Source organism: Triticum urartu, chromosome 3, assembly GCF_003073215.2.
Source record: "Triticum urartu cultivar G1812 chromosome 3, Tu2.1, whole genome shotgun sequence".
In the NCBI taxonomy this organism is placed as follows: Eukaryota; Viridiplantae; Streptophyta; class Magnoliopsida; order Poales; family Poaceae; genus Triticum; species Triticum urartu.
In genome coordinates, this window is record NC_053024.1 from 147571751 (window position 1) to 147592749 (window position 20999).

General features: G+C 42.6%; 1 long non-coding RNA gene across 1 annotated transcript; it reads right to left on the reverse strand.

Annotated features, from left to right (window-relative positions):
• Positions 1–5672: 5672 nt before the first annotated feature.
• Positions 5673–8765, reverse strand: LOC125548194. Its single transcript, XR_007300930.1, has 3 exons — positions 7903–8765; positions 7292–7513; positions 5673–6544 (listed from the first exon to the last, which is right to left on the reverse strand). It is a non-coding gene; the product is annotated as an uncharacterized LOC125548194 (long non-coding RNA).
• Positions 8766–20999: the final 12234 nt, after the last annotated feature.

Here is a 20999-nt window from a genome sequence, read left to right on the forward strand (position 1 = left end):
GATCCTTTGGCTTCGGCAGAGGAGTGTTTGTGAGTTGTATCACGGCCTCAGGAATCTCAATCGCAGGTTCTTTAGGCTGAGGAATTTCTTGTTCCTCCTCAGTGGAAGTCTGCGTAGTTGGTTGTTCAGCAGCAGCAGTTTCATCAGCGCTAGTGGCTGGAATTTCCTCATGGACAGATGCAGTGGGATGAGTTTCTTTAGAGCCCATGTGAACAGTTTGTGTGGGGGACTGAGGAATTTGCTGTAGAGGAGTGAACATTGGAGAGTTTGGATGCTGACTTTCCCAGAATTCATCACTGATTACGGGTGTGGAGCAGCCAATGTCCACATCATCATCTTCCATTTCTTCAACGCCAGCCTCTTCAGCTGTGAACTGAGGCATATGCGAGGAGATGATAGGTGTTGAAGGGATCGCATCCACTTCAATTTCTTCATCCAACGGTTCAGACGAAGCAGCAGAATGAGTTGCTTCATCGGATCCGCTGGGGATCACATATTCTTCATCAAAAGGAACAAGGTCCTTTGATGGCCTGGTTGAGATGGGAACAGCATCAATCGGATGTGCAAATGAACTTGTCATAGGCTTCATTTTCTTCGGAGCTGAAGAATCTGAAGCAGCTGATGCTTTCCTTTTGTTCACTGCAGCACGCTCTGCAGCCTTGGTCTTCTTCACATCCGATGCAGATGGAAGGATTGGAGTTGAAGTTTGTGCATGAGCAGCTGAGGAATCCGGTTGATTTTCTTTAGGCACAACTGATGCAGTTGCCCTGAGTTCTTCAGTTTCTTCAGGCACACCACTAGTGGGTGCCCTGGCAATTTCTTCAGCGGCTGGAATGCAGTCATCAGTCCTGGAACTCACATTATCTTCAGCAGCCTGATTGTCATCAGCGGTGCTGGCATTTTCTTCAGTAGGCTGAGCAGATGCTTCAGCCTGAGGAATTTCCTGTTGCGTTGGGGCTGCAACATTGGAAGTGAAGTTATTCGCAAGTTTCACAAAATGAACCTTGGCTCCAAGCCAATCAGCGCGATATGCTTCAAAGTCATCACTGAGTTTCTTAATCTCAGTCTGAGTAGTGACAAGTTCTTCAGTTGTCATAGAGACAGCATTTTTCTTCAAATAGCTCTCTTTCATGTACTGCGCTTTCTTGATCTGCCTGGCCTTCTCAAATTTCCACTTTTCTTCTTGAATGAAGTGGGTCAGCATGTGACTTTGGCCAGGAGTCAACTTGAAGTCAGGCAAGGGAGTGTTGGGGTCCTTGTGCCAATCATCAATGTAGTCGAGGATCAGCTTGGGATCCAAAAGCAGCGGCACCTCTGATCCTTTGGCTCTAGCAGCCCTGAATTGCCTGTCTCTGATGATTTCTGCAAGTTCATCATCATCAGCTTCGTCTTCATCAGACGGCACTTGGAAAGCGACTTGCTTCTTTTGAGGACTTGGGCGTGGACCTCGTCCAGCAGTGGCCTTTGTCTTGAGCAGTGAGGGGCCAGCTGAGGAACTTGGTGCAGCTGAGGAACTAGCTAAGACACCTGAGTCAATGGAGATGCCGACAGTCCTTTGGCACGAAGCGAGATGCACAGGTGCTGAGGATTTGGTCGGAACAGCTGAAGGCTTTGGCGGAGGAGCTGAGGACTTTGGAGGAACATGAGCAGCATGAGGAATTGGCCGTGAGGGCATTGCTAATGAAGCACTTGGCTTGCGCGCAGGCTTCTTTGACATAGCCTTCTTTGGCTTGATAGCCTAGGCCTCAGCAGAGGCAGCAGCAGCGGCAGAGTCTTCATTGAATTTCCTCACTGCTTCTTTGGCTTCCTTAGCCAACTTGCCTTGGCGCTTGGCCCATTCATCAGGATAGTCCTCACCTCGCTTGAGGTTGGTGGGATCAGCAATTTGGCCAAGTGCCAGTGGTGCTCTTGGGCATGGAGGATTGAGTGCGAATTTCTTCATATACTTAGGAGTGACATATTTGTACTCCCTCCATTCTCTTGCCAATCTCCTCTCTATCTTCTGAATGCGTACTTTGCGCTCATTCTTGGTTTCCTCAGTAGGTGTGCAGTACCCAGCATATATGTCACCAGAGATTTCAAACGCTGTATTTACCTCAGGCCTCTTTCCTCCCTTCTGTGGCCTTTTACCATCAGCCATTTTCTTCAGTTGAGAAATTTGAACAATTGAATTCTCTGAAGAAGTATGCAACTTTTCTTCGAGGAACGCTGCAAATGAGTTAAGTTGATGAGAACCTAGTGATTCAGCAGCTGACATGTGTACATGTGAACAGAGTATAGTTGCGAGGAATTTGGAGAGGTCATATGCGTTCTCAGATGGTTTTTCAAAATGAACAAGTTTGAGGAATTTGACCAGATGAGTCTTGAAGATTTTCACTAAGCATTCTTTGTCTTAGGTTCCAGAGTTCTATAGATCGAAGATCCACACAATTGAGGAATCTTGAAGAAAAATGATGCTCAGAGAAACGAATCAAGAACAAATGACTTGTGAGGTGTTCAGTGTGTGAAGATATGAAGAAAAACACTTTTGAAGATTTTGTAGATAATCATTCGAATCAACGAGGGCAGTAAAAGTAACTTTTATTTACCCTGGACGAAGAACACGATGAACTGGAGTGAGGAGATGTGAAGTTCATCCGTGCAGATCTTCCATGCCCTAACTTGGTGAAGGAAGACGGCTACGGCGGCGGCGGAGTGAAGATGTCCGCGGTCGGCGCGAGTACGTCGGCGACGAGGTCGAGGCAGTGAAGCTCTTCCTCACCGGCGGTGATGAAGTAGCGGCGACGCTAGGGTTTGAGAAGCTCGAGCTGGAGAGAGAGATCGAGCGGAGTAAAAGAAGTGAGGAAGGGAAGGAGGGGTATTTATAGCCACGGTGAAAAACTGCTCGCCCGAAGAAATTGGACGAACGTGCCCCTGACCCTTCTCATTCGCATGACATGTGTCACCCACGTAGTGAGAGGTGGAGATCGTGTTAGATCGTGGGTGAGCGGATAAGTGTATCGTGGGATGCGGAACGGTTTGAGCGGCAAGACCGAAAATTTCGATAAGATAGGTTTTAAAGTTCCGTTCGCAATTACTTCAGCTCACAAGGACATAGTGAAGATTTTGAACGAGTTTCAAATAGAACGCACATGAAGAATTTGTGAACAGATTGGGTTGAGTATAGCATAGAGGGGAAGGGTCCGATCACATTCACTTAGCAGAAAACCAACTTGAAGAAATAGAAATAAGTGAATGCTGTAGAGGACGTAAACTCATATATATATATATATACACACACACATCTGGGCTATTCTGTTACGCGTAACAGAATATTATCCTGTTACCCTTTTTGAACTGACGGTTTCAAGTGGTTGTACTTATGTTTTCGAAGCGGTTGAACTGATGCTTTCAATTGTGTTTAACAGATCGTCTTCTTTACTTCAAAAACTTTTTGTAATTTTTTTGTCGGAACGTGGCGTGTAATATATCGTTGGAAAGCTCTTGACAACCATATTTCAAGTATATTGAACGTTTTTAAAAAATCATTATGGTTTAAGAGCAGTTTTGAAAAACCCATTTTTTTCAAAACCGAAAACGTGAATCGTATTTTGGACTCAATTTTCAAACGGTTTTTCGGAATTGAGCAAATAAGATGGCGTTGGAAAGCTGGTGAAAATCCGCATCTTCCATATATGTATTGTTTTTTCTAATTCTATATAATTTAAAAGTAATTTGAAAAAGGTGAAATTCTGGGCGAAACGTATTTTCGCGTTTTTTTGCAAACGGTTTGTCAGATTGACGCAAATGATACGGCGTTGGAAGGCTATGTAAAATGCGCAACTTTTTCGTATAGAAATGTTTTTCTAATTCCTTACGGTTTAAAAACGAATTTGAATACGGTCAAATTTGATTTTGAACGCCATTTTTTTAAAAAGTTTGTCGAAATATGGCAAATAATATACCGTTGGATAGCTATCGAAAATGCGAAACTTAGTCATGTTGAACGTTTTCTCTACTTCGCAACCGTTTAAGAGTAATTTTGAATACGGCATGACGGATCCTGCTGCTTTCTCGTGTGAAAAACAGAGTAGTCGTACTGATATATATGTATGTTTGTACTGAGCTATTTTTTGTAGAGTAATTTTGAATGGTTCCGAAAAAGGGTACTTGTACTGATGCTTGCATGGGTTTGTACTGAGCGTGTTTTCACTAATTAGACTTTGCTCTGTTTTTTGGGTAATATTTTTCTCGTAAATTTTCAACGGTTTACTATATCCTAGCCCCGAACTTGCATGGTTTATATTGTTGAACTGAATGTTATTGTATTGTCGCCCCTGTACTTGCATGATTTATATCATCAAACTGAATGATATTTTTTTCAAAAAGAAAATGTTTTTTTGAACTAAACATTTTTTTACAACGATGTCCTGGACTTCTCTTATTTTATGACTTGTACTTTTACCATTTGAATTGCATGGGGTTTCCTTTTGCTTGAACTTTTACAATTTGAATTTCTGTCATTTCTTTTATTTTGAACGGACCACCGTTTTTAACATGTACTGATCAATATTTTAATTAAACCATTTTTCCTTTGTAGAACGGACCACCATTTTTGTTTGTATGGATCAGTTGTAGAACTTGGACGTCAACGTCACATAATTAATTTGTGAGCTTCTCACGTTTCCTTTTAAAGTTGTTTTTCCCTCGAACTTTATTGGCACCAATTTTTTTTCCATTCTCAAACTGATGCGATTTTTTTCGACGAGTACGTAACAAATTTCTCTGTACTGTTATGTTTTTAACACACACACATATTGAATTGTTCCCACATTTCATTATGAATTTATTATATATAACAGTTGAACTATACGACACTTTTCAAATGAATCTAACAAGTATTTTCCCTCGCTAAACTTCCAAATGTTTTTCCGTTGTAAACCAAGTCTGAACAGTTGTAAATACTTCAAAATTGAACTGAAATAAAATATAGGAACACTCAAGTCTGAACAGTTGCAAATAGTTCTAAATTGAACTGAAATAAAATATAGGAACTGAACTGAGTGTATTTCAGATTTCTGCTAGCATGCATCAAGACATTTTATGCCTTTTACAGTAGAACATATACTATTTTTTGCCAAATAACTTCAAACAAAACGAAAGTGGAGCTTTATTTACAAGAATAGAACAAAACATATGCTAGTTTCGATCCATACAAGGTTTTCTCAAATGCTTATTAAGGCATAACACAAACGCCTAGTGTACTATAGAATCGTTAAATAGGTGAACTAGAAAGCACGCAAAACATGTACTTTAAAAACACAACATGATGAGCGCTGCATCGTTGAACAGCCTCATGTGGCAGAGGTGAACGGCTTGCGGTAGCAGAGCTGAACGGCCTGATCACTGCACAAAGATCAACACTAGTAATTTTGTACTTAAACGGCTTAAACAAGACAACAATGATTACTTGAACTGATGGGACAGTATCATGGGAACTTATAGCAATTGATCATTTGAACTAATAGCAATAGAAATTAGAAATGTGTACTGATGGGACAATATCAGGGGAACTTATAGCAATTGATCATTTGAACTAATAGCAATAGAAATTAGAAATTTGTACACGGATACGACTTATTGGCTGAGGTAGAAACAAGAACAAGAATTACAAGAATGAACCAACCTCGATCCAAACCAAGCATCACAAGAATTAACACTTAATGAAAGTACAAAATATTTACCATACAGAAACTGAGAAACATAGTGATGGCTCGAAATTTATATAATATTAAAAGAAAGTAACCATGTATAACCAACATGAGTATTCAAAAATCACAAAGTGGTAGGGGGGACCTGCTTGAAGCTCCTTGTGTCCCAGGCTCTGATAGTTCCATCACCAGAGCAAGAGCATATCACTTGCAGCGAAGACGGAGCTGAAAAGGCAATCTCATGGATACTCCCCTTATGGCCTGTGCATTCCCCCAAATACTGTCCAGTTGCAGGAGCATAGAACTTGAGTGTGTTTGTTGATAGGGACACTACGAGCGTTGAGATCTCCTGGCTTGTCATGAGATGTACGAAATTAGATGCAACTATATATATCAAGTACCGTAACATGTATTTTTATCAACAGGTTCATTCAGTTATGAGCAACGGGAAGGAAAAACTTGCTGGAAGCTAGACTGAAGCTACACCATTCTCTGTTCTTATCTGCCTACCAAGAAGCAATCTGGAAGACGTAGTCATCGCCGAAGTTGGTCTGGATGCTGTTCTTGAGGCCCAGCCGCCTGGTCGATGAGCCCACGCCGCTGGGGACCGGGGAACCGGAGGTCTCCGCCGCGAACAGGCTCACTTCTGCCTCCACCTCCATGGCCGAATCGCCCCTGTTACCAACCTCCATCACGCCCTTGAATCAGCACACACCGCCCAGAAAGAACAATCAACATGTATGTCAATGTCCAAAAATCACACCTTCTCCCAAGAGAGGAGAAAAAGAAATTGTGGCAACGGAGTACCACAATTTTCTTGCAACGGAGTACCACAATACTAAATGGTAGCCTAACTGTAATCAAATAGAATGCCCTTGCAACCACCTAAACAAGTAAACAAACTAGCTACAAATCTCACTACCTGAACCCACACCATCAACTCATCTCTAATCTATCATCAACTCATAGTTTCAGAGAAAAAAATGAGTGAACTATACACATGAAGCCTCTACCACATGAAGCCTCTGTCAAATGAAATATACAAAATACTGACAAAACTTCACACTTTTGCACGAAGGGCATACTTCCGAACATGCTCAACGACACCCATTGAAATTGCACAATTCATGGGTGGGAGCAAGCAGCAACTTTGAAGTATGCAAATTGGAAAGCTCATAAAGTAAAAAAACATGGCATCTTGTTTTTTTTCCAGAAAAACAATAGGAGCGCATCCGCATAGTTATTCATCTCCATATCAATAATACTTGGCCACCAAAAACCCAACAAATGTTTTTTTCCTGAAAACACACAACAGGTTTTTTGAATGCATCAGTACAAGCTGACATTTTCAGTTTTCAGAAGCAATCAAACTTGCTAATTAGTACTCATGTACTTACTGGGACAACATATATCCTAATATTAGTACTCATGTACTTACTGCGGCCTGCACTCAGCTCCTTGAGTGACCGGCCACAAAACAAGGAGTTGTACTGTTAAGCAGGAGGTCCTCGACCCCGTGACTCCTCCAGCAGGCTTTTGATATACCCAGAATGCATCTTCCTTAGGAAGGAAGGATCAGCAAGTTCAATGCTTTCAGGCACTAAGGATCCATGAAGTTCAAAACTAGAGGAAACTAGAGGAAAGGCTCTGACCTCCACCAAGTGCAGTAGCTGAGCCACGCTGCAGCAGGAGAGTGACGACGTGCTCGAACGGGCGTTGCTGGTGGGAACCAGCGGGATCCAGGTCGCTGTTTTTGCGATGAACCGCCTGCGGAGGTAGCGTTGAACGGCCTGCGGTGGTAGCTGTGATCGGCCAGGGCGCTCCTAAAGACATGCCAACATAAAAAATATATCTTAGTGTTACAAGAGATAATACAAGCAAAGATGCATTCCAGTTATACGAGCAAATGAAAAGAAATTCAGCCATACAAGACTAATGAGTTATTGTTGTTTGTATGGCCTAAAAATAAATGAATAATCACATGTAATTTCCAGAAAGGGAAGAACATTTTGAACTCTTCCGCAAGTATATGTGATAAACAGATACAACGTATCCATTGAACTGATTTTTTTTCTCAATGAACTTTTGTCATATAGAAACTAGAATTTGTACCAATAGTTTATTTTTACCATGTCAAAAGCAAACAACATGCATATATATTGATCTGCTAGTCAACACATCAACAAGCACGACACTAAGATACAACAACAACCAGTCATGGTGCCTTGACCCGGCCTCCTTCGACCTATGATCCGACGTCGTTTATTCATTGTCCTTTCCATTAGTGGCAATGCCCCTGAACTTGGCGTAGACTGGTAGTAGAACTTACCGTCCCTCCACATTTGCACTGAAGACATTTAAACGAACACGAAATGAACCTCCTAGCATTTATTTTGTAAACTTTTCTCAAGGTACACATGTTTCCCTAAATTTGCAATTGGATTTTCTTCTTTCTTTTATCAGATAACTTGCACATATAGATCTTCTTTACAAAATTATATAAATCATGGCAGCATTATCATGCTGAGATGAGTTATCTAATAGATCATGGCAGCATTATCACGTATTTATGAGACTACAATATCTAACCATCAAGCCTGAGCATTATCATGTGCATTGTCTTGTACTACAATATCTTGTAATACTACATTTTTCATCAATTCGATATTCATCAGTACTAGTATGACTGGACAATAAGTTGAGATTAGTAGCAGCATGCGCAAGATGTACACTCCTGAAAATAAAGTGTACGAACTTTCTTAGTGACTGTAGTTGAACTTTCAAGAACATTTTTTATGTAAAATTTACTTTTTTTAACCGAAGTGAACTCTATTTTGTAGGCGAACCTTCCCTGTAGATGCACACAAACTTAATTTTGTGTTTGCACCTGGACTACCAACATGAATAAGCTATGATGACAGAAGAGTTGTATAAACTCCACAAATAACAGGAATCTTTTCTGTCAAATGGATCATACAAAATATTAACCAAAAATCATTTTTTATACACATTATCCTCATATCCCATAAGCCATTTTGTGTACAAAATCATTATCAGGCATAACCACAAGCACATGTTTGTGCTATAGGAAGATGGAAGCAGAGAATAAATTTGACTTACCAACGGGAAGTAGATGTATTGAAAAGCATCCATAAGATGAACTTGTGAATCTTGCTTTTTGCTGCATCCTGCAAAAAATAGGAACAAGTATGAGACTTGAGGTTTGTTTTGGGGCTGCCGGTAGAAGGCATAGTCCAGCAATGGAATACGGTAGACCTACATCATGGGAGTATGGTGCTCGAAAATTTAATCAATCACAAAATGAGATTTTCAATTAAAATCAGCATGAACTAAATGAAATCAGGAGCAAATTTATAGAATTGTTTCTTTGTTGCAGGGAAATAGCAAGAACTTCTAGGCCTAGAGAAGTAGACGGGATCCAGGCACAGGATCAAGAAGTGACAGCTTGCCAAAGTGTGAGGAGGGGCTCGTCCGGTGGCTAATCAAGGAGAGATTATGGTGACACGGCGAGGTCGTGATGCAGGCGCCCCTGAACTGATGTGAATTTTCTTGCCAAAATGCTGTGCAATTGTGCAATGAGTGAGCTACCATATAATATAAAGTCGAGCTCTCTCTAACACACATCAAAATATTTTTTACGACTATTTTGTATGAACTAATGACAAAATACACATTGAACTGATAATATTTTTTTTCATGTAGGAAACATGTTCTTCTCCACATGAACTGATACTCTACCACACAGAGAATTGTTTCCATGCTTTCCTAAGAACCAAGGATAAAATAAATAGTGATTTTCCAGGGTCTCATTACAACCTTGCTTGCAATTCAATTAAGGATTCATGTGACACTTGCTTCCTATTTGAATCGGTACTAGTACGACTCAACAATAAGTTCAGAATTGTAGACGGCATCCTTGTCAGTACAACTCATCAGTACTATATGGATGTTACTTTTAACATTAAGAATAGTACTGATCGGTACTAATATTGTGTAAGTTGTACTGATTAGTACTGCTACTTGTCATACTGAGCAGTACTGATGTAGCTAACACAGAGAATTTTCCATCTAGTGGAATTTTAACATTATATTAGAAAATGAAATCTAGAGCAATTATCTTGTTGAACCAATAAAGAAATATAGCGGAGCAACTCCAAACACATCCAGCTCCAAACACAACCCGCAATCATCAACTGAAGTTGTTCTTACTCTGACCAAGTTCAGTTTTCTTCAGAAAATGGATGAAAATTGCATCAGCTTTGCCATCAAATTTTTAGCATGTATGGGGACAGACAGGTGATGAGAGGATGGAGCTTCTAATGGTGGAGAGGAACTACGATCGAGAGGTGGCAGTAGACATACTGGTGGAGGAGGCCGTCGATGGTGCAGCCTTGTTCACAGAGAGTCCTCCCAGGTGGCGCTCACTATCTCAAACCGGAAAAAGACCGACGATGATGGTGCGTGAACCAGTACGACGGATGCGGGAAGGAACCAGGACGCCGGCTACCAGATCGTTGAACGGATCGAGGGTGCCCTGCACGCAGCTCTTCTCGTGACCGACGACGGAGCGTGCAGGTGTACTGCCGAGAGGAACAATCTCAACCCCGCGGATCCCCCTGCAGCCGTAGGTGGCGCGTGTGTGGGAGGCGACAGCTGGTGGCGCGGGATCTGGGGATGGCTGGAGACGCGCGAATTCGGGGATGGCCGGCAGTGCGCGGACCTGGGGGTGGGCGGTGGCGTACGGACCCGAGGGTGGGTGGCGGCAAGCTGGAGGAAGGAGGTCACCGGTGATGCGGAAGGAGGCTGGCTGGGCGGTGCAGGACGACAACAGACGTGGTGGCGGTGGTGCGCGGGTAGGAAGGGGCGGGCGGCCGGTGGCGGCAGCACGCGGGGAGGGAGGGGCAGCTGGCCGGCGGCAGCAGCTCGCTGGTATGGAGGGGCGACCGACTGGTGGCGGCAGCGCGCGGGGAGGGAGGGGCAGCCGGCCGGTGGCGGCAGCGTGCGGGTAGGGTGGGGCGAGCGGCCGGCGGCGGCATCGCGTTGCGTCAGGTGGGTGATATGTCCAGATTCAACCAGGGCCTATATCGAGCCGAGGGTAACAAAATATTATTCTGTTACTAGTAACAGAATAGCCCTGTCATATATATATATAGCCAATGAAGAAAAACGACGGAACCAGTGAAGACTATGCAAAGTTGAAGAATATGAATAATTTGAGGAATTTCAACTTTTGGTGGTGGCGTGACCCACCGTATAAGAATGATGATTTCAGATACCGCGTACAATTATCGTAGGGTTCTGAGAATCAAATTCTTCGTTAATTTCTTCACACTAAGAGTGTTATTCTTCATTGATTAAAGAAAAACGTTTCTTCATGTGTTGCACATCTAAGTCATCAATTTTGCATAAGTGTTAGGATGAGTGTCCTTTTCAAAGAACATTCAAAGATTCTAAGATATTTAGCTCACACCGCAACTTGCTAAATCTCTTCTCATCCAAGGGCTTTGTGAAAATATCAGCTAGCTGTTCTTCAGTCTTCACATGCTCAATAGAAATGTCGCCCTTCAACACATGATCACGAAGAAAATGATGACGAATCTGAATGTGCTTTGTCTTCGAGTGCTGAACTGGGTTGTGAGCAATCTTGATGGCACTCTCATTGTCACAGAAGAGAGGTACATTCTTCATGTTGACGCCGTAGTCCTTGAGAGTTTGCTTCATCCATAGCAATTGGGCACAACAAGAACCAGCGGCAATGTACTCAGCTTCAGAAGTAGATAGTGATACGTAGTTCTGTTTCTTCGAGGACCAACAGACCAAAGATTGTCCGAGGAAATGACATGTACCAGATGTTGACTTGCGATCCACACGATCACCCGCATAGTCAGAGTCAGAGTATCCAACAAGATCAAAAGCCAAGCCCTTGGGGTACCATAATCCAAGTGTTGGTGTGTGAGCTAGATATCGAAGAATATGCTTCACAGCCTTATGGTGTGATTCCTTCGGTGCAGCTTGAAATCGGGTACACATGCAAACACTAAGCATTATATCTGGCCTAGATGCACATAAGTATAATAAGGAACCTATCATGGAGCGGTATACCTTATGATCGAAGTCAATACCATTTTCATCAGTGCACAGATGGCCATTTGTGGGCATAGGAATTTTGACGCCTTTGCAATCTTGCATGCCGAATTTCCTCAGTACATCCTTGAGGTATTTCTCCTGAGATATGAATATGCCATTGTATTGTTGACGAATTTGAAGACCTAAGAAGAATTTCAACTCTCACATCCTAGACATTTGATATTCTTCACTCATCATATAGGCAAATTCATCACTATAACATTGGTCAGTACAGCCAAAGATAATATCATCAACATATACTTGGCACACAAACAATTCACCATCATAAGATTTAGTGAAAAGAGTAGGGTCGAGTGAACCGGGTTTGAAGCCTTTCTTCATGAAGAGTTCCTTCAAAGTATCATACCAAGCCTGTGGGGCCTGCTTGAGGCCATAGAGGGCCTTGTTGAGTCTGAAGACTTTGTCAGGATTCTTTGGATCTTCAAAACTTGAGGGTTGAGCAACATATACTTCTTCCTCAAGCTTACAATTGAGGAATGCAATTTTCACATCCATTTGATATAGAGTGATATCATGATGGTTAGCATAAGCAAGTAATATGCAAATAGCCTCAAGTCTAGCAACAGGTGCAAAAGTTTCATCGAAATCAATTCATTCAACCTGTGTGTAGCCTTGAGCTACAAGTCGTGCCTTATTCCTCACCACAAGGCCATTTTCATCTTGCTTGTTGCGGTAGATCCACTTTGTGTCGATGATATTGTGCTTGCGAGGATCTGGACGTTTGACCAGTTCCCAGACATTCTTGAGCTCGAACTGATGTAATTCTTCTTGCATGGCCTGAATCCACTCAAGCTCTAGAAATGCTTCATCTACCTTAGTGGGCTCTGTAATAGAGACAAAAGCATACTACCCAGAAAAGTTAGACAAATGTGAAGCTTTTGAGCGTGTGAGAGGACCTGGCGCTTTGATGTCATTGATGTTCTTTTCAACTTGCACTTCTTTTGCAATGCGAGGATGAGCTGGTTGTCGTTGAAGAGTTTGATCAGCGTTTTCTTCAGCATTTTCTTCAGGTGCATTAGCTCGACGTTCTTCATGTTTTGGAATGAATTCTTCAGCAGATTCTTCAGTAGGAATGACATCCTCAGTAGCCTTGAACTTGATAGTTTCCTCAGGTGCTGGTTCATCTATCACAGTAGGTAGGTGCTCTCTTTGCGAGCCATTAGTTTCATCGAACCACACATCTACAGTTTCAAAAACTTTGTGAAGAACGTTGTTGAAGACTCTTTAGGTGTGCGAGTCCTTTCCGTAACCAAGCATAAAACCTTCATGTGCTTTCGGTGCAAATTTTGAGTTGTGATGAGGATCTCTAATCCAACATTTAGCACCGAAGACTTTGAAATAACTTACATTGGGTTTCTTATCAGTGAGGAGTTCATAGGCAGTCTTTTTGAAGAATTTGTGAAGATATACTCTATTGATGATGTGGCACGCAGTATCAATTGCCTCAGTCCAGAAACGACGAGGCGTTTTGTATTCATCAAGCATAGTGCGAGCCATCTCAGCAAGAGTCCTGTTCTTGCGCTCCACGACGCCGTTCTGCTGAGTGTAAGGAGCAGATAACTCATGAGTGATACCAAGTTCATCAATATAGTCATCAAGATCAAAATTCTTGAACTCAGTGCCATTTTCACTTTTGATGTGCTTGATCTTCACACCAAAGTTGGTTGAAGACCTCGAGGAAAATCGTTTGAAGACTTCCTGCACTTCATGTTTGTAAGTTACAAGGTGTACCCATGTGTAAGGAGAATAATCATCAACAATAACAAAGCCATATTGAGATGCTTCATTTGAGATAGCATAATAATGATTAGGACCAAAGAGATCCATGTTAAGCAATTCAAATGGGCGAGTGGTGGTCATGATAGTCTTCGCTGGATGCTTGGCCTTGGTCATCTTCCCAGCTTCACAGGCTCCGCATAGGTGATCCTTGAGGAATTTGACATTCTCGATGCCAATGACATGCTTCTTCTTCGCAAGCGTGTGCAAATTCCTCATGCCTGCATGACCAAGTCGTCGATGCCAGAGCCAGCCTTCTGAAGCTTTTGCAAGTAAGCACACGGCTGGTTGTGGTCCTGTAGAGAAATCAACAATATACAGGTCTCCTCTCCTAAAGCCTTCGAAGACTTTGGAATTGTCAGCTTCCATAACCACAACACGACGGTACTTGCCAAAGACAACAACCATATCAAGATCACAAAGCATTGAGACAGACATAAGGTCGTATCCTAAGGACTCAACAAGCATGACTTTGTCCATGTGTCGATCCTTTGTAATCGCAACCTTACCTAGACCCAATGCCTGACTTTTGCCTTTGTCAGCAAAGATGATATGCTTCAGATGCGACGGAGATAATGGAGCATCCATCAATAGATTCTTGTCACCAGTCATGTGGTTTGTACATCCACTATCAAGGACCCACTCAGTGGCTTTGGGTTGATCATCCTGCAGATGAATTAGTGCATCTTACAAACTCATATACTTCATCAGTGAAGAATATGACATCAATTCATCAGATCAATTTCATCAAGTAAAAGAACTGATAAAGCAATATGAGGACGTGAGAAATGAAAGTTCATTTCTTCATGATTAGCCTGCGTCCTATCAGGCATGCTCAGGTCTCCAGCAAATTCTTCAGATGATTACGTGCGTCTGGAGACCTGACCCTGCAGAAGAGATTAGTTCTTTTTCTTCACCACCCACATCTGAAGGGGTGGCAAAGAGTTCATCATTCTGCAAGCTCCATACGAAAATGATGGCATGGAAGCCAGTCCATTTCGTCTCACATAAGAGGGGTTAGAGTAAGCATAAGAGTATGCAGAGAAATTCTTCGAGGACTTATGGACATAATGATTTGAAGAATAATGCACATATCCATAATCCTTAGATCTTCCCTGCGAAACAGACGGGTTAGCACGATGATGTTCATATGAGGACTCTGCTCCATATGAGGAATTTGGTCCGTATGAAGAATTTGATCTGGGGTTCCTATTCTTCACAGGTGGCGTCATGATGACATTCACCTGAATATTATCAAGACATCTTTTGGGAACCCAGATTTTCTTCATAGGGGAGCCGTTCCTGCAGTTAGTGCCTACATATCTAGCAAATACTTCACCATTCTGACTTTTGAATAGCTTATAGTTGGAGTCAATTGACTCATCATCAGAATGAGGAGATTCACATGCAAATCCAGATAAGTTAGATGGATCAACTGGAGGTCCCTTTGCAGCAACCCATGTAGTTTTGGGGTACTGTTCAGGCTTCCAATATGTACCATCAGCATTGAGTTTCCTCTCAAAGGCGATACCCTCTTTCCTAGGGTTCTTGTTGAGGATCTGCTTTTTAAGCAAATCACAAAGAGCCTGATGCCCTTTGAGGATTTTGTACATGCCTGTCGTGTACAATTCCTTCAGCCCTGCATCGTCAGTGATACTAGCAATGTCCTCAGATGAGGAATTAGTGATGGTAGAGGCATGTGAAGAATTTGAAACATTAGCAGCATTTGAACATTCAGGTGAAGAATTAGCATATTCACGTTCAATGCACTTCAAGTATGGAGGAACAAATTCTTCCTGAGATGCGCGGATTTGTTGAGCAAGTAATGAATCGCGCTCCTTCTAAAGATCTTCATAACTCACTCTTAGCTTCTCAAGGTCTTGCTTTCTTTGAAGAAATTCATAAGAAAGCTTCTCATGATCCGATATGAGAGTGTTATGATGACTTTGAAGTTTGTGAAGCTTGGACTGAAGTCTCTGAAGATTTTCAGTCAAAGTTTGAGTGCGATCCATTTCTTCACCCAACATATCATCACTTTTATTTAGCATGTTTTGAACCTTTTCTAAAGCCCTTTGTTGTTTTATAGCAATCTTAGCCAGTTTAGAATAGCTGGGTTTAAGGTTTTCATCACATTCATTCTCACTTGATTTAGAGGAGGTATATTTGAGTACCTTGGCACCCTTTGCGATGAAGCAATAGGTGGGAGCGTAGTCATCATCGCCTTCATCAGCCTTGTTGGTGAGGTCATTTTCTTCAGTGTTGAAGATAGACTTGCTGACGAATGCAGTAGTGAGAGCAAGGCTCGCCACTCTGGATTCAGACTCCTCAGATGACTCCTCTTCCTCATTTTCTTCAGATTCAGCCTCAGAGTCCATTTCCTTGCCAATGAATGCCCTGGTCTTCTTGGAGATGCTCTTCTTGTGATATGAAGGCTTGGAGGATTTTGATGATGAGGATTTTGTGGATTTCTTATTTTTCTTCGCATCATCAGAACTGTAATCCTTGTATTTCTTCTTCTTTGATTCCTTTTCCCACTGAGGACAATCTTGAATGAAATGTCCAGGTTTCTTGGATTTGTGACAGAGCCTCTTCTTGTAGTCATTGGATGAGGAATCATTGCTCCTTTAGGATCTTCCAAGGCGACCACGTCTTGAGAACTTTTGGAACTTCTTCACGAGCAGAGCCAGATCATGGCTCAGTTCTTCAGGATCACCAAGGCTGCTACCAGAGTCTTCATCTTCGGACTCAGATACTGCCTTGGCCTTCAGTGCACGTGTTCTGGCATAGCTTGAACCATAGAGATCTCTCTTTTCAGCAAGTTGGAATTCATGAGTATTTAGTCTCTCGAGAATATCAGCGGGATCAAGTGACTTGTAATCAGCACATTCTTGTATCATCAATGCCAGAGTGTCAAATGAGGAATCAAGCGATCTCAGCAATTTCTTCACCACCTCATGGTCAGTGATGTCAGTGGCACCAAGTGCTTGAAGCTCATTTGAGATGTCAGTGAGGCGATCGAAGGTTTGTTGAACATTTTCATTGTCGAGTCTTTTGAAGCGGTTGAAGAGATTGCGAAGAACATCAACTCGAGAGTCACGCTGAGTTGAGGCTCCTTCATTCACTTTGGACAACCTGTCCCAGATAAATTTTGCTGTTTCCAAAGCACTCACTCTGCCATACCGTCCCTTGCTCAGATGGCCACATATGATATTCTTTGCTTGAGAGTCGAGTTGCTTGAATCTCTTCACATCGGCAGCATTCAGAGAAGGTGTGACTGAGGGAACACCATTTTCCACAACATACCAGAGATCGTTATCAATTGCTTCAAGATGCATTCGCATCTTATTCTTCCAGTAGGGGTAGTCCGTCCCATCGAAGGTAGGACACCCAGCAGAGACCTTGATCATACCTGCGGTCGACATAACTAAAACTCCAGGCGGTTAAACCAAAATCACACAGAACAAGGGAGTACCTTGCTCTGATACCAATTGAAAGTGCGTTATATCGACTAGAGGGGGGTGAATAGGCGATTTTTATGAAATTCTTCACTGAGGAATTTGCTGGTGAGGAAATTCCTTAGCGAAGAACTACTAGCAGCGGAATAAGTACTCAAAAGTAAACACAACAGAATACAAGCATAGTCATCATGATGAAATGAAGACAGGCACAGAGTACAGGAAGCGTAATCACAGGATAACACAGGATGAAGACAAACAGACTGAAGAAATTGAACTGAGGAAATTGAGAAAGTCTTCAGTCATAGTCTTCAAACATAGATATGAACAAACATGCATCACAGTTATGAGGAAATGAAAGAGTTGAGGAAATAGAACCAGTAAGCTCGGTGAAGACAATGATTTGGTAGACCAGTTCCAACTGCTGTCTCAGTTGTAAATCTAGTTGGAGCGGCTGAGTATTTAAACTCGAGGACACACAGTCCCAGACACTAGTCAAGGACACTTAGTCCAAGACACCCAGTCCTCACCATATTCTCCTTGAACTAAGGTCACACAGACCTCGTCCAATCACTCGTGGTAAGTCTTCAGGCGACTTCCAAACCTTCACAAACTTGGTCACTCGGTGATCCACAATTCCTCTTGGATGCTCTAGACCATGACGCCTAATCGTCTGGAAGAAGCACAGTCTTCAAGGTAACAAGCGTCTGATCCACTCAGGATCAATCTCTTCAGTGATGCTCAATCACTTGGGGTTTGTAGGTGTTTGGGTTTTGGGTTTTGTGTTTTTCCTCACTTGATGATTTTCGCTCAAAGTCCTCGGAGGATGGGTTGCTCTCAAATGACAAGTGTCAGTTTCTCTCGGAGCATCCAACCAGCTAGTGGTTGTAGGGGGGCGGCTATTTATAGCCTAGGGAGCAGCCCGACATGATAAGACATAAATGCCCTTCAATGATATGACCGTTAGGTGGATAGATATTTTGGGACAGCTGGCGCATAGCACAGCAACGGTCGGAATTTTGAGTAGTAAAATCCTCAGGGCTATCATGTTCCTCACTGTGTAGGCAATCCGCACTGGCGAATTCCTAACTCCTCAGTCAGGACAAATTTCTCAGAGACCAGAAGAACTTCGTCTCTGTCACTGAAGAAATTGACTGAACTGTATGAGATTTCCAATGGCTTCACTCGAAGGGATTGGTAGGTGTAGGATTTTGAGTTGAGCATCACATGGAAATTTTTCCTTAGTATTTCCTCGACCCCCTTTAACAGTACGGTGTTTCCTATGACTCAAGAAAGAGAAAAACAAAACTATGAACATGAAAGTCTTCAAGCTTCATATTTCTCGCATGAATATCAAGTCTTCACGGACACACCAATTTCTTCACTTTCAAAGTCTTCATGGAAGTCTTCAGAAATACCAAAATCTTCAGTCGAAGATATTCATTTTTAGGGGTCGACTTTTCCTGTAAATATCAAAATCCTCCTAGACTTATAGACCTATGTACACTCACACACGCATTAGTCCCTTAACCTATAAGTCTTCAATACACCAAAATCACTAAGGGGCACTAGATGCACTTACACCAACTCGTAAGAAAGTCTCAGGTAACTCATTTGAAGTGTTCAATGCAATGCCAGTTGGTGTCAAAGCGGTGACAGACAACAATAGCAAAACCTCATTAGCATCAACACACTTCAAGAGGAAGAAGGCACGCAAGAATGTTGTAGAAGGTCCTCGCCGCACGACGCACAGCCAAAAGGGTTCAGATTATGAAGAACTTGGGTCAAGCAATGGGGGGTCTTACAATCCCCTATCATATAGCACTCCTTGTCCTTCTGAAAATGATATAGAACTTCACCATGGTGCAGAGCATACAGAACAAGTCCTAGCTGCGAATAAAACTCGTTCAGTTGAGGAGCAATTAGCCAACCTTACGGCAGCACTTCAGCAAAAGGAAGACAAGCTAGCAGCCCTTCGAATTCATATGAGCAATAACCAGAGCAAAGGAAATGAAGAGGGTGGTGGCGCAAGTGCTAGTAGCCAACATGGAGGAGCATGGCTTAACCTTGAGGCGATCCAAAGAATGATCGCTGAAGGGGTAAAGTCCCAATTAATGCAAACTCAGTGCTCGATGCGTCCAGGGTATGTTAAGCCATACCCACCTGATGTGGACCTAGTTCCTTTCCCAACAAATTATAGGCAGGCGCAGTTTAGTAAGTTCAATGGGAGTGAATCTCCCCATGAGCACATAGCACACTTCCTTGCTGCTTGTCAGGATACAGCTAACAATGGAGCACTTCTCCTTAGGCAGTTTGTACAGACATTGTCTGGGCCTGCCTTCACTTGGTACAACAAGCTACCTCCAAGCTCTATAAAACATGGGAACAAATGCAAAACTCATTCCTCGAGCAGTTTTATAGCACGCAGAGGACGGTGGGCATAACTGAGTTGAACCAAACTGAACAAGGGTTCAACGAGAGGGCATCTGATTTCATAAATAGATGGAGAAACCTAAGTATTCACTGCCCACAGCCAATAACTGAGCCAGAAGCAGTGCGCATGTGCATGAACAATCTCCGCTCGGAAGTGGCTGTCCAGTTACTAGGAGTGAGGCCCCTCACGTTTGAAGAGTTAGCTTCAAAATCCACGGATATAGAAAATTTTATGCAGCTTGTTGCTCGTCGAACAAAAATGACGTTCAACAAGCCTACAGAAAAGGGTGGTCAGCGTGAAAAGTTGCCAATGAAACCCAAGTCTGCACAAGCCATGGAGACAACGGCAGTAAAACCACAGTTTCAGCCCAGAGGAGCACCTACAGGGAACCAAGGACAGCGAGATGCACATGTTGGTAAGAGGCCAACTCTCAGCGAACGACAAAACAGGGAGTATTCTTTTCCTGTAGAAGAAATTGATGACCTTTTTCCTGGTTTAAAGGAATTGAGTCTTATAGAACTTCCCAGGCCCAAAAGGCCAGAAGAAGCTTCAAAATTTAATGACCCAAATTTCTATCACTACCATCACATTTTGGGCCATACACTCAAAGATTGCTTTGTTGTGAAGAATATCATACAGAAAATGATCGATGAGGGAACCATTGATACTGACCTCCTCAAAAGCTTAAAGAAAGGAAAGAAGATGGCTACAGCAAATGTTGCCACTCTTCAAGATAGCTCGGTGAGTTGCGCATCTTCAAATATGAGGCCAACTTATGATGATATGATTTTTACATCAGGATATGAATTTACCCCAATTATCTCATCAGGCTTCCTCCCGTACCTCGATCATAGGACCATGTCCCAGGGTCAGCGTAAAAGAGAGGCTCACATTCCCTGCAGCCGTGATGGATGGCCCAGTGTACCAGCTTCTCAAGAACCCCAAGACTGGAGGGAACAGCGGCCAAAACGCCGTGTACTACCACGAGTGATGGAAGATGTCGCTCCTCTGTGCTTCGTACCAAAGAAATATCAACATATGGCGAAGCGCATGAAGGTTCCGCCTAGTGAAGAATTCAACGTTCTCACTATAGGTGTGTTTGAGGATGATAGCGAGTCTCTTCACTTCCCTGAAGAAGATGCGCCAGAAGTGGATCAGGTCCACCTTAGATCAGGTTGCCAGTTAGCTGACCCACATCCTCCACCTAGAAAGGAGCCTAGGGACAAATATGTAACCGAGAATGAGACAATTGACCCGCCTTCTAAGGTGTCGGTCAAGTATGATGTAATCTCTCATTTGAAGAAAATACTAGCTATGCTTTCTGTGTATGATGCTTTGTCTCTTTCCTCAGATTTACGTAAGGCACTAGTTACAGCATTGTCATTTCCTGAAGATTATAGAGTCAAAGTCTCACAGACTGAAACTGAATTAAATGATGTGTTAAATATTACATTCACGGATGAGGACATGTTGTCA